Raw genomic sequence first — 15,478 nt, 5'->3', positions numbered from 1 at the left:
TTCAGTGAGTCTACTCTGGTTGAACTTAGCTGGATACAACTCCATGTCAGTAAACTTGCATATTCATGTTATATTTATTTATGCTAAAAACCTGTTTCAACAGAGATAGGACTGATAGGTCCAGGACTTTTCTGTAAGGTGACTGTGTGTCATGTTTCAAGTTTGGGCAGTTTCTCTTTCCTACTCTCTCTCTCTCTCACCCACACCCACACACACACACCCACACACACACACCCACACCCACACACACACACACACACACCTCTTTTGATATTAGCCCTTTTGATAGTAGTAGGAGCAAATACTGGATTAAACAAAAAAAGATGGTGATAGAAACAAAAAGACTGGTAAAGATGATAGCATTCACTGGAAGAACGTATTTAATAATGCTTAAATTTATGTGCATGCCATGCTAAAATTTTGGATAAAGCAAAAGTGCTAAGCATTACTGTCTATAAAAGAAGAGCATCAATCAAAATGGCTGTCAGAAAATTATCATACAGAAAAGCCAAGAAAAGCATATTAAATCTAATTGCCTCCATTTGCATGTTGCAGTCAGTGTTGGCTTAGACTATGAAATCACTGAAGATGTTATTGAGCCAACTCCATCCAGAAGTCCTATTATGAAGAACTGAAAACAAAATGTTTTTCCTCCAACAAAAGGAAGTGTAATCTATGCTGCAGCATGATAATTACTTAAGTTGCAATCCTGTGCCTTTTCCTGGAAGTGAGCTCCACCAAAAACCAAGGGGTTACATGTCTACTCAGAAGTAATTGAGCTTAACTATTTTTAATTAGATGTTTTGGCTTCTGTATTGGACTATCTCTGTAACAATGTGGGCATATCTAGGAAATTCTAAGTTTCTTCAAGCAGAGAACACTTGTTCTAAAAACAAGAGCACCAGGAACTAACTAAATGTTTGTTTGCTCAAATAGTATGAAGAGATGTCTTTTAAGGAATATTACAGCACTAGCTTTTACAGAAATGTCACATTCTGATCATATCAAAATATGATGGCCCTGTAAAAGGAATACTCTGAAACTGCAGCTGGGCATGTAATGACAATAAAGAGTCTTGAGTAGGCTATGAATCAATGAAGTAGAAAGTGAAGAACCATTTAAATTCAGACTTATGTGCATATCTGCACCATGTTACTGATGATACTCCAAAAGTTTGATACACAGTGAAACTAGCTTTCTGGAAAGGAAGTTATAATGGTGGACATACTGTCAAACACATTTACTACTAAGATATCTTCGCAGATGAATCAACCATCACTAAGGTGGCACATATTCCTTAATTCATTTGATTTCCCATCACTTGAGGGACATTATTCAGGTTCAGATATAGCTTTAGTGTAGTCGGGAGAAAACTTAGTGCAGATACCAAACAGGCAATGCCAGAAAACATCTTGTGTAAACTAGAGAAGCTGGGTGTACTTCAGTCCCATTGAAATTAATGAAGCTTAACATTTCAGTGCAGTATAACTGTTTATTTTTTCCTGGCTTGATCCTACTCTCAGGTACAGTACATTCATGCTATACTAACATTTTGTGTGCAAATGAGGCCAGTGAGACATGTATACATTAACAGCAAACTCAGAAAGTTCCAAAATATGGGAGTCTCTCTGTGTGTGTATGAAAATCATTCACAGTCCAATTCTGAGTGTTGGATACAGGGAAATTAGTGTGTTAATATAGTCCTTGATTTGTAGTAAATGTTTTACAGTTTTATAGCTCAGTATTCCATAGCTGCCAAGTTTTCCCTTTTCTCGTGAGGAAGCCTATTTAGCATAAGGGAATTTCCCTTTAAAAAAGGGAGAACTTGACAGCTATGGTATTCTACATGAAAAACGGCGCCTATTCAAACTTTGTTAAGGATGAAAATACAATAATTAACAACATAGGATATATTCAAAGACAACTTTCATTTAATATAATCCCCTTCCCTACTCCTCAAAATGGGGAGGGGGAGAGAAACAGCTATGTTTGGTTACTTGGGTTGCATTACTTTGCTGCCAAGCTTACTAAATAAGTTTTATGACCAAAGCTTGTGTTAACTAGACATGAAGCCTAGCATAGCCAAAGGGGATGCATAATATGCAGCATTCATAATACAAGAAAGTTGTTTCTTACTGAATTTTCAGAAGTCCTACAATTTATTTATTATCTATCAGAAAAATACTCCTAATGTCTTAAACCAGGGGTGGGCTATTGTTTCCAGAAGGGAAGCCAGATTCTTATGTCTGTGGGCTGGAGGTCTCTGCTGTTTTAGATGTTTGTATTTTCAGCTAAACTATAAATTTGATAGGAGTCTTGAGAAGCAGTTGTTTAACTCTGGGGTGACAGGATAATTCTGTGTCCTACCTGCCCACAGACTGTCTCACCAGAGTGGTGCATGCTCTAGTTATCTTCTGCTTGGACTACTGCAATGCGCTTTACGTGGGGCTACCTTTGAAGGTGACCCGGAAACTACAACTAATCCAGAATGCGGCAGCTAGACTGGTGACTGGGAGCAGCCACCGAGACCACATTGAAAGACCTACATTGGCTCCCAGTACGTTTCTGAGCACAATTCAAAGTGCTGGTGCTGACCTTTAAAGCCCTAAATGGCCTTGGTCCAGTATACCTGAAGGAGCGTCTCCACACCCATCGTTCTGCCCGGACACTGAGGTCCAGTGCCGAAGGCCTTCTGGCGGTTCCCTCACTGCGAGAAGCCAAGTTACAGGGAACCAGGCAGAGGGCCTTCTCGGTAGTGGCACCTGCCCTGTGGAACGCCCTCCCACCAGATGTCAAAGAGAAAAACAACTACCAGACTTTTAGAAGACATCTGAAGGCAACCCTGTTTAGGGAAGCTTTTAATGTTTAATAGACTATTGTATTTTAATATTCTGTTGGAAGCCACCCAGAGTGGCTGGGGAAACCCAGCCAGATGGGCGGAGTATAAAGAATAAATAAATAAATAAGTATTATTATTATTATTTGGGGACCATGTTCTACCTCCCTTAAGAGTTAAAGATATATCTCAAAGAAAGTGAAAGAAGTCACAAAGTTTTTTTAAAAAATCAACTTAACATATTCATAAACACATTCAGTACCGAGGAAGTGAAAAATACATCCAGAGTTTGATATTACTACTCTCTGGCTTGACCTCCAGAGTGACACATCACAGAATCCATCACAAGTACCTATCACCAAAAAAAGGATTAGCCTTTCCTACCAGGTTTGCAAAAACTGCTGCCTACACAAGTGAGTTTAGTACTTAGCCCATGAGACTACACACTGTTTTGCAATAATTCAGCATATGTTTAACAGCATCAGAGTGCCCAGAATATAAAAATAAAACTTTTACAGACTCATGCCTGAAATTCTAAAACATCTCTTGTAGTTTTCCAGGCAATCAGACACATACAATATTAAAGGGGGGGAAATGGAGATTGTGAGAAGCTGTAGGCTGCTAAAAATGCAAAGTAGAAAAGCTTGGATGAAAACAACAATGAAAGCTGTTAATATGCAGATTAAATTCAGAATGAGAAATCAGTGTCTTCCCCCTCATAGACTAAAGCCTTTTTGCTTTGTGCCCCCCCCCCCGAGTTTAAAATAATAGTAAAAATATTGCTACTATGCAGAAAATGGGAGGGAGACACACCTACTTGTGTGACCGCACTGGCTTGGGGCACATGTCTCCATCTGTAGACCTCTTATCCATGCTCAAGGAATGAGTACTTCTGGAACACTTCAGGAGCACCAATGCCTGGGGGAAATTAGTTGAAATGTTTTGCTAGGCAAACCTTTCCCCAATGCTGGCTTCATGCAGTCAGATTGATGCCAGTTTGATAGAGGGTAGTCCAAACTAGTATGCACCAAAAGAAGCCTACATTAGGGGCTCAAGGGAGCAAATGAGACAAGATAAAGCTTTCCCACATATAAGAGCTTTATCTGAGAGAAAAATAACAAAATGCAATTAAACAGCTGGCTATGAAAGGCTACCAAAAAGAGTCGGAAGCAGGTTTTGTGGGAGGAAAAGTGCAGCTGGACTACGCCATAGACTAACCAGACTAGTCCAAGTTATGATAACCTCCTGACTGAACTGTTGCAATACACTTTATGGAGCTGCACATATGAACAAAGCAGAAGTTGCAGCTAGTGCAAAATAGGGTTTAATACAGTGGTACCTCGGGTTACAAACACTTCGGGTTACAGACTCCGCTAACCCAGAAGTAGTACCTCAGGTTAAGAACTTTACCTCAGGATGAAAACAGAAATCGGGCGGTGGCGGTGGTGGCGGCAACGGGAGGCCCCATTAGCTAAAGTGGTACCTCAGGTTAAGAACGGTTTCAGGTTAAGAACGGACCTCCGGAATAAATTAAGTTCATAACCAGAGGTACCACTGTATATCTTACACTACAGCAACCATGTAACACCTGTCCTAAGGGAGCTGTAGTGGCTGCCAATCCACTTTTGGTACAATTTCAAAGTGTTTGTAAATCATTCCTACTGCTACTACTGCTACTACTAATTGTATTATTTATACCTCACCCATCTGACTAGATTTCCCCAGCCACTCTAGAAAATTGAGGGAGCACATTTTCCCATATTATCCTGTCCGAACATTAAATTATTGTGGTGGATATCTCCTCTGCACCCACTCACAATATGTGAGTATCAAGAGAAGCCCTTTTCTGTTGTAGTTCCTGGGTGATGGAACAACCTCAGGGATCAATGGTGGATACATTTTTGCACCAGCATTTGGCTTGCTAATTATAGTTTGAAGTGGGATCTGCATAGCAGTGGATACTATTGTTGACTGTGGTTTTATGCCATTATATTTATTGTATGAACTGTGGTTTTTATTGAATATGCTTCCTAACCTCAGATAATCTGATATAGGGTGGGTTAGAAATATTTATTGGAAAACATGAACAAACAAAAACAAACAAAATAAATAAATAAATAAATGCCAGCAGCGGATAGGGGCCAAATTCAGAGATGGGCAGGACATCTTTTATCTCTCTAATTTTGCCAACTTCTCAGTCTCTCTTTTCCATACCCCACTCCTTTCTCCCTATTTGTATTATTCTTTTAGGATGGCTCTATAAATAAAGTCCAAATATGTTTTTATGTACCTACTGGCCTTGAATTCCCCCTCCTCTTTGTATATATAAAAGAGAAAGGAAGCTTTCTGGCATTTGAAGAAACTCTGATATTGCAAAACAAATGTTACTTTTCTATTTCTTTCCAAAACGTTTCTTAAGACTGTTCTATCTCTTTCAAATACATTAATTTTAGCACTCTAAAATATAGGTTTATATGCTCCACGCCAATCAATTTGCAAACTATTGCTTTACCCCCCCAAATCAGTTTTTTACTCTGAACAAAGACTGCCCAATGTGCTTTTGGTTAATACTGCCCAATGTGCTTTTTGGCAGCCCTTGAACTGATCATGCTGTCTTCAAATAAACCATTAAAAGAGGGTGGGTGACTCCCACGACTCTCAGCTGGTGGCTTTGGAGCCACCAGTAACAAATTATTTACAATTGCCTCCAGCTGTTGTCATTGAGGTGCAAATGACTCCTACTTCAACTCTTTACCTTCTTGAGAACTCCCCAGGACTGCTTTCATTCTATGGTACTCATTACTCAAGCTCCTTCATATTGCCTCAAAGACTTTCACCCTTGTTCTCTTTCTGAAATTGGTTTCAAGGTTTTTGCAATTTGGCTCTTGTTTGGAAAAAAACCTCTAAATGAGTGTTTGATTGCTTCTCTCTCATATATATATATATATATATATATAGAGAGAGAGAGAGAGAGAGAGAGAGAGAGAGAGAGAGACTCATTCCCAAAGCTGAATACAAAAAGATAGTAAGAGTTGGCCAGAAAGTGCTAACTATTGCACACAAACTAAAATTTAAATACAGGAAATTAGAGTTGCTAAGTTGTCAACTGGAAGCTATGGGTATGCTTTTAAGAGCAGCTTGAAGTGGTGACATTTGCAAGTAAATAACCAGAGGGCAGAGGCAGCAGTATGGCCATGGTGGTCATCGTCAAGTGAAGGGGCTTAAAACAAGCACAGAATCCAGTTTTTCTGATGAACACTAAACTGATGATGGCAGAGATTTTATCCTTATAATAGCAGCATCCCACTGAAAATTAAATTGTTTTATTGCAAAAGGCTCATCTATCTAAATAATAAAGGGACACGGGTGGTTAAACCACAGAGCCCAGAGCTTGCTGATAAGAAGGTCGGCGGTTCAAATCCCCGTGACGGGGTGAACTCCCGCTGCTCGGTCCCAGCTCCTGCCAACCTAGCAGTTCGGAAGCACGTCAAAGTGCAAGTAGATAAATAGGTAGGCCTACCGCTACAGCGGGAAGGTAAACGGTGTTTCCGTGCGCTGCTCTGGTTTAACCAGAAGCGGCTTAGTCATGCTGGCCACATGACTTGGAAGCTGTACGCCGGCTCCCTCGGCCAATAAAGCGAGATGAGTGCCACAACTCCAGAGTTAGTCACGACTGGACCTAATGTTCAGGGGTCCCTTTACCTTTATCTAAATAATAATAACAACAGGGTCAGCCTCTCTTCCCCAGCCTGTGACTAATTAGGGGATATTTATTCATTAACAAAAATATTTTATCATAAAGTATCAGAGTGGTGTACTTCAGTTGAAAAACACAACTAAAAGCAAGCCAGATAAGCATTAAAGTGACTGGCTAATTAAACAGCTGCAAAGGCCTGCCCTCAGGGATCTCCTTTCATTGGGCTAGGGTCAGCAGTATGGCCCTCATAGCCTGTCCTCTGACATGTCCAGGCCAAAAAAAACAGGCTGCACATCTTCCAGGCTACACTCCCAAGTGAGTCACATGAAATGTGCAAGATTACAGCCCCCCAAAAGTGCTATTTTCAGGGGAATATTGCAGCACAAGATCACAGTGCCCAAAGTGGTTGCCATGCTCTCACATGAAAAAAATGGGATGTCCCGGTTTTCCTTGGGCAGTTATCACAATAATAATACAGTGGTACCTCGGGTTACAGACACTTCGGGTTACAGACGCTTCAGGTTACAGACTCTGCTAACCCAGAAATAGCACCTCAGGTTAAGAACTTTGCTTCAGGATGAGAACAGAAATCTTGCGGCGGCAGCGGGAGGCCCCATTAGCTAAAGTGGTATCTCAGGTTAAGAACTGTCACAGTGGCCGGAGTGGACTACTTCAGAGTAACGACGCTACGCAGCTCTGCATTTTATTCTTTTTTTGGTGCTGCGTATTTACAGTGCTCAAGTCATTGCTATTTACACGGAGTGATGTTGTCAGTCGGTTTCAGAACCTCCTAATGGCTTTTGGCGCGTCTTTCTCCAACACAAAAGCTTTGGCAGACCCATCCTCTTTCCCCTCCTCTTTCTGCGTAATTCCGGAGTTGGGGGGATGGGTCTCCCGCCCTTATTCGCCCCTTCCTGTCCCACCTGGGACCCTGGCTCCTCTACCTTGCCTGAGCCTCGGACACGACTTCCTGCTTCCCCACTGGAATCGGAACTCTCTCTGCTTCCCCCTGTGCTCGGGGATTGGCTTGAACTTAGGAGGGGAGGGACTTCGCGATATCCCCTGTCCCTCACAAGAACAGTTTCAGGTTAAGAACGGACCTCTGGAATGAATTAAGTTCTTAACCAGAGGTACCACTGTAATAATTTTATTGTTTATAAACCCCCCCCCATTTGACCCTTGGAAATGGACCATAGTGTCCGGGCTGAATGATGGAGGTGGAGACGTTCCTTCAGGTATGTCATTGGTGCATGACCACTGCCAATCCAGAGCTCCCCCATTGTTGCCATGACCTCACCCACCCCAATGACCACAGTGCTGCCATCCTACTGCTAGCCACTACCTTATTATAGGCTTGAGAGTAGGGTGAGCCTTATAATGGAGCTTTGTCAGCCACTCTGGCATCCCTTTTAGGTTAAAAAGATAAAAGAAGCATAAAGAAGTGACCACGGTGGCATTGTCTATTCACCACCCTTCCATGTCCTCCTGGTTGCTATGTATCACCAGTTGGTAATCGTTTTGAACACACAACAAAGGTATGCATTTGTCTTACAAAAATAGGTCAGTTGGAGTTTTTAATCTCTTTCAGCAATGTACACAGTTGTATGAGTCATCAAAATGATATGTGTTTGAGATGCAAATTAATGGAGGGTTGCTGCTTTGAAATCAGTCTTTGCTTATGTTTTGTTTCCTAAACGTTAAAAATATAAATAGGAAAATGTAGTTTCAAAGTTTTACAAAGCTTGATAAATGCAACCTGCCAGTCAATATTTTTTCTAGCCATGCAATGAATAGGAGCTTTGTTATGTTGAGGGCTGAACTCTCAGAGTGTTTTGCATACATGGTAGCAGTGTTGGGACTGGAGCAAATAGTGGACGGGACCAGAAGCACAAGTGGGCAAGGCACGCCATTATTATTATTTGTCTCTCTGCCACTGTGACAAATTGAAGCACTTTTAAAATGTTTATTTCTGCCCGGCTGGCAAAGAGTTAACCCACCTCCAGCCTGACTGACTTAGAACTCTGATGGGGGCGGGACTGTGCCCAGTTTGAAAGGAGGGAGTGTCGGTTTGGTCAGTTAGGAGGGAGAGGGAGGAAGGTGTGGTGTGGTGTTATGAGGTGGCTTGTATGAAGACAGTGAAGAGGCTAGGAAAACTCAAAGTTGAATGTTTGACTGAGTTTATTTTGTACAACTGGAACAAAGCTAATTAATAAATGACACGTTAAAGAATCACTTATGTTTTTAACACAATAAAACTTCATCTCTGTTTTTGCCAAAAAGAGGTCCGTCTTTATTTTTCCAGCGAGGTACCAGGACTCACAGCCGTGGTGACTCAAGAGAGGGCAAAACTCACCTCAGGCAGGGAGGTGGCAGTTTGTGTCCTGAAGTTACACGGAGGAGGCTTAGAAGGGTAACCTGAGGTGCCAAGGAGTTGCCAGAGTGCATAGGGCAAACTTCTGCAGTGGGGAATCCAACTGAGGGAGACCCTTTACTGGAGGCAAGAGGTTATTCCGTGGGACAGCCTAGAGTTCCTTAAGGTACCAGGTCACGCAGGCTGGAAGGTTCTCCTTACTTAGAAACCCATTAGTAAAAGGGGTTTATTTTTGAGGCGGCAGGAGAAGAGGGTGGGTGTTTTCCCCTCTGGATTCCTGTGTCGCTGTGATAGTAAGAGAGAGTGGGACCTGGGTTGTCACATTTTTGGTGGCAGCGTCGTGATCGAAATTAAAAGCTCACGCGCCTAGTTTGGTTTGAGTCTGTCAGGATTTTCCTGTGAGGAAAATGACTCACGTAAGAAAACCCAGAGAGGCAAAAGGAGATGAAAGAACGGAAGGGGCTGAGGGAAGCCCAGGTTCTGAGGTAGAACTGATGAAACTACGAATTGAGATGGCCCGAATTGAAGCTGAGAGGGGAAAGATAGCAGCTGAAAGTGAGAGGGAAAAAGCTAGAATTGAAAGTGAGAGAGAGAGAGCTAGGATTGAAGCTGAAAGTGAGAGGGAAAAAGCTAGAATTGAAAGTGAGAGAGAAAAAGCTAGAATTGAAAGTGAGAGAGAAAAAGCCAGAATTGAAGCTGAGAGGGAAAAGATAGCATCTGAAAGTGAGAGGGAAAAAGCTAGAATTGAAGCTGAGGAGAGAATGCAGTCCGAGAGGTTAAGGGTTCAATTAGAACAGGACAGAATGAAGCTTGAAGAGATACGTTTGCGATCAGAATTAACTAGTAGCCCAGTTAATAATGATAGTACCGCAATTAATTTAAAAAGGTTCCCCAAATTTGGAAAAGACGATAATGTCGAATCGTTTCTATTTACCTTCGAACGCGTTTGTGTGGAATTTCAAATACCTGAGGAGAACTGGATGCTTTATTTAAGACCTCAAATTTGTGGGATACTAAGTGAAATTTATGCTGACCTGAGGGAAGAAGAGCTGTCAAGTTACCAAGTATTTAAGCAAAGGGTCAGGGTTCGATGTGGACTCACGGCTGAACAAAGCAGAAAGGCTTTTCGTGAGGCAAAAAAGGAACATAAAGAGACTTATGCCCAACTAGCTAGCCGCTTAGATAAATTACTTGACAGATGGATTCAAGGGAGTGGAGTGAAGGACTTTGATGAGTTAAAACGGTTAATTTGTTTAGAACAATTTTTAAAGCAAATCCCTAGCAATTTACGCTGGTTCTTGAGGGATAAAAAACTGAAAACTGTGGCAGAGGTTGCTGAGGTCTTAGACGAACTACAAGGAGATTTCAATGAAATAGCATTCCCAAAACACTCACAGAAGGGTAATCCATGGAGAAACAGAGAAAATAAAGACAGGCAAGAAAATTTTCCTGTCAGGGAATCAGTTTCTGACAAGACGGGGTCTAAGAAAATCACTTGTTTTTTCTGTAATCGTGAGGGCCATGTATGTGCCAGGTGCCCCCTGCTGGTTAAGTCGCAAACTACACCTACTGCAGCTAAACAAGTAAAACTGGTAATGCAGTCACAGGAAAATAGCTCGCCTCAGACAGAAGGCTCAGAGAAAGCAGACAGTCCAGCTGAGACTACTTCTAAGGTCTTGCAGGTCTGGAGGGCTGAGCAGGAGTGCAACCAAGATTACATGGAGCCAATTGAATTAAATGGTCAGTCTTTTTTAGGTTTGAGGGACACAGGAGCAGAAGTCTCACTTGTCAAATCACAATTTGTTCCAAAGGAGCAGTACCTCAAGGGTCAGTCCTATAGTTTAAAAGGCATATGGGGCCCACATTTTGAAGTACCATTAGCTGAAGTTGATATTACCTACAAAGGATTTTGTGGCAAGTGGAGAGTAGGAATCCTAAATGAATTGGAGGTGCCCTTTTTAATAGGGAATGACCTAGCTAGTCAGAAGCACCGTATTCAAGTGATAACTAGGTCACAGTCTCAAGTCACTGAGAGTAATCCTCCTGCAGTTATAGAGTCACCCATAGAGCCTGGTGAGGATGAAGGGCTGATTAGCGTGCCAGTGGTCCAGGAGCACGGTGCCCAATTCTTGAGTGATCAAAAAGAGGATGAAACTATAAAAGAGCTGTGGGGTAAAGCACAAAGTCCTACTGCAGAAGTAACTGTGGAGAACCCCTGCTTATTTACCACCATTGAGGGAAGACTGTATAGAATTTCTAGGAGGAGGAAAACTGCTGCTGTTTGGGAAAGGAAGAAACAGTTAGTGTTGCCAAGAGCTTACCGGTTGCAAGTGCTACAAATGGCACACGACGCACCCTCAGCAGCGCATCTAGGCATTAGAAAGACTAGTGATAGAATCCAAGCAAGATTTTACTGGCCTGGGATGGGCAAGGACATCAAAGAGTATTGCAAGTCCTGTGTGATCTGCCAAAAAGCAGGCAAAAGAGCGGACAAAACGCGAGGCTTGTTACAGTCTATTCCTGTAATTACTGAGCCCTTTTCCAGAGTAGGAGTGGACATCCTCGGGCCTATCTCCAGAGTTACAAAAAGGGGGAATAAATTTATTTTATGCCTCGTGGATTATGCTACGCGCTATCCAGAAGCAATACCTCTAAAGGACATTGATTCCAAGACTGTAGCAAAAGCCCTCATGTCGGTGTTCTTAAGGCTGGGATTCCCCAAAGAAATTATAACAGATTTAGGGACATCCTTCACGTCCAAGACCATGGAAGAGCTTTTAACTCTTTGTGGGATTAAGCATGTTAAAACTACGGCTTATCATCCACAGTCGAATGGCTTGACGGAGAAATTTAACTCAACCCTGAGCCGGATGCTAAAAACCTATTCCATCAATCATCCTAACGACTGGGATGAGAGGCTGCAACACTTCCTATTTGGTTATCGCGAAGTGCCGCAGGAGAGCACAGGGTTCAGTCCTTTTGAACTCCTATTTGGACGACAGCCACGAGGACCCCTAGACTTGATGAAAGCAGCGTGGTCGGGGGAGGAGCAGATCGACAGCCCTGATGTTGTGACGTATCTACAGGAGCTGCAGAGTGACCTTCAAGAGCTACGGGAGCAAGCTGCTCACAACTTGCAGCAGGCACAGAGTCGACAGAAGCAGTGGTATGATGCACACGCAAGAGACAGATCTTTCCAGCCTGGTGACAGTGTGCTCGTGTTAAGAACAAGACGTCGAAAGAAGTTGGAGATGTCGTGGGACGGTCCCTTCAAAGTGGTCAAGAGGATTTCTGCGGTGAACTATTTGGTAGAGTTAGATGGGGAAGGGAACCGATGTAAACATTTTCATGTAAATTTACTTAAGCCTTATTTTGACAGAAATAAGTTGGTGTTACAAGTAAAGGGGAAGGTGACACAAGGAATTCATCTAACTGGATGGGGAGAGCTGAGTAAGGGCACAACTCTAGCAGAGGTGTCATTCGATGAAGGTCTGACCCCAGAGCAAAAGGAGCAGTTAAAAATAGTCCTTGCTCAGTTTGCTCAAATCTTCTCAAACATCCCAGGGAGGACCAACCTAGCAACTCATAAAATAGATACGGGGGAAGCAAGACCCATAGCTACCCCTCCTTACAGGGTGACGGGGGAGCACGCCGACTTGGTCTCTTCAGAGATCAGGGAGATGCTTGCACTGGGATTAATTGAGCCCTCTTACAGCCCCTGGTCATCGCTCCTGCTCTTGGTCAGGAAGCCAGACAATACCTTTCGTCCCTGTGTAGACTTCAGAAAGTTGAACCAGGTGACCGTGCCGGACGTTTACCCCATGCCACGGGTGGACGACTTGGTTGAAACCATAGGAAAAGCGAATTATACATCTACACTTGACTTAACAAAAGGGTACTGGCAAGTGGAAATGGATCCCTTAGACAAGCCCAAAACCGCTTTCATCACTAGAGATGGGTTGTTTGAATTTAAAGTGTTGCCTTTTGGGTTAAAGAACGCGGCAGCCACGTTCCAGCGACTCATCGATAGGATGCTAAGGGGTCTGAAAACGTTCGCCCTTGCTTACATTGACGACATAGCGGTATTTAGCCCATCGTGGAGAGATCACTTACAGCACCTAAGTGTGGTCTTCCAGAGGATAAAAGCGGCAGGTTTAACAGTAAAAGCGGCTAAGTGTCAGATGGGGAAAAGACAGGTAAAATACCTAGGCCATGTTCTCGGAGGGGGAGTGATCAGGCCAGATACTAACAAAGTGGAAGCCATCAGAAGCTGGCCGGCTCCCAAAACTAAGAAGCAGGTGCGTGCCTTTATAGGAGCTATAGGTTATTATAGGCGTTTTATCCCCCAGTTCAGCACTCACGCGGCTGTGTTGAGTGACTGTACGAAGAAAAGCCGCCCGGACAAGATTATCTGGACATCACAGTGTCAACAAGCTTTTGAACTTTTAAAGGCTGCTCTGATGACAGAGCCCATTTTAAAAGCACCTGATTTCTTTTGCCCTTTTAATTTAATGACGGACGCTTCAGGTGTTGGTTTAGGTGCAGTACTGGCACAGGAGGGAGAAGGAGGGTTTTTACACCCGGTGTTATATATCAGCCGGAAGCTATTGGAGAGGGAAAAGCACCTCTCTACCATAGAACTCGAATGCCTAGCGATTTTGTGGTCCGTAGGTAAACTGAAGCCTTACCTGTGGGGCCGAAAGTTTACCCTATATACCGATCACTCACTGCTGAAATGGCTAAACCAAATGAAGGGTAACAACAGTAAGTTAATCAGGTGGAGCATGCAGTTACAGGATTACACTTTTGATGTCAAACATATAAGTGGGAAGGAAAACATCATAGCGGACGCTTTATCCAGGTATTTTTGAGAGGTATAGAATGATGCAAATTGTTATATGAAACGGTGATAACCCTAGCAAAACATTTGTGCTTAGGCGTTATAATCTGACACATGCCAAACATGGTTTATCTGTGTACAAGTTTATGAGATGTTAATTTAGTTGACTTTGTAATATGAATGTTATAGAATGCATTGAAGTAATTTTGACCCCAAGCCCATTGCTTTGGCATTGCTCTAGTTAATTAAGAGCAAGCCGACGCAATGTCTTTGTGGTGGGGGGAGATATGTGACAAATTGAAGCACTTTTAAAATGTTTATTTCTGCCCGGCTGGCAAAGAGTTAACCCACCTCCAGCCTGACTGACTTAGAACTCTGATGGGGGCGGGACTGTGCCCGGTTTGAAAGGAGGGAGTGTCGGTTTGGTCAGTTAGGAGGGAGAGGGAGGAAGGTGTGGTGTGGTGTTATGAGGTGGCTTGTATGAAGACAGTGAAGAGGCTAGGAAAACTCAAAGTTGAATGTTTGACTGAGTTTATTTTGTACAACTGGAACAAAGCTAATTAATAAATGACACGTTAAAAAATCACTTATGTTTTTAACACAATAAAACTTCATCTCTGTTTTTGCCAAAAAGAGGTCCGTCTTTATTTTTCCAGCGAGGTACCAGGACTCACAGCCGTGGTGACTCAAGAGAGGGCAAAACTCACCTCAGGCAGGGAGGTGGCAGTTTGTGTCCTGAAGTTACACGGAGGAGGCTTAGAAGGGTAACCTGAGGTGCCAAGGAGTTGCCAGAGTGCATAGGGCAAACTTCTGCAGTGGGGAATCCAACTGAGGGAGACCCTTTACTGGAGGCAAGAGGTTATTCCGGGGGACAGCCTAGAGTTCCTTAAGGTACCAGGTCACGCAGGCTGGAAGGTTCTCCTTACTTAGAAACCCATTAGTAAAAGGGGTTTATTTTTGAGGCGGCAGGAGAAGAGGGTGGGTGTTTTCCCCTCTGGATTCCTGTGTCGCTGTGATAGTAAGAGAGAGTGGGACCTGGGTTTCTATTTCTTAAAAGGTAAAGGTAAAGTGACCCCTGACCATTAGGTCCAGTCGTGACCGACTCTGGGGTTGCGCACTCATCTCGCATTATTGGCCGAGGGAGCCGGCGTATAGCTTCCAGGTCATGTGGCCAGCATGACAAAGCCACTTCTGGCAAACCAGAGCAGCACATAGAAACGCCATTTACCTTCCCGCTGTAGCGGTTCCTATTTATCTACTTGCATTTTGACGTGCTTTCAAACTGCTAGGTTGGCAGGAGCTGGGACCAAGCAACGGGAGCTCACCCTGTCACAGGGATTCGAACCGCCGACCTTCTGATCAGCAAGCCCTAGGCTCAGTGGTTTAACCACAGCGCCACCTGGGTCCCTATTTCTTACTCGCTCTATTTCCCTTTCCTGGTCCATACACATGGTTAAGCCAAGGGCAGCAAGAGCCATTGGCTCATAAGCTGACCACCCTTGCTGCAAAGGCTTGATTTGGGGGTGCCTAAAGCCTCAATTACAGGTTCGAAAAATTTAAACTGTTGTTAGTTCAGACAGTTAGTCCCTAAAAGAGTGGAGGGATACCAGATCCAGGAGACTGCTGAGTGAGGGAACCCTGCCAACCCTAGGAGCACAGAAACTTTCCTTTTCCTTTATTTATTTCTATTACAGAAATATTTTTTTGTACACACACAAATCCCCTAGAACATTA

Source organism: Zootoca vivipara, chromosome Z1 (assembly GCF_965207765.1).
Source record: "Zootoca vivipara chromosome Z1, rZooViv2.hap1.1, whole genome shotgun sequence".
Taxonomy (NCBI): domain Eukaryota; kingdom Metazoa; phylum Chordata; class Lepidosauria; order Squamata; family Lacertidae; genus Zootoca; species Zootoca vivipara.
The sequence above is the reverse complement of the archived record's forward strand: the minus strand, read 5'-3'. Positions refer to the sequence as shown.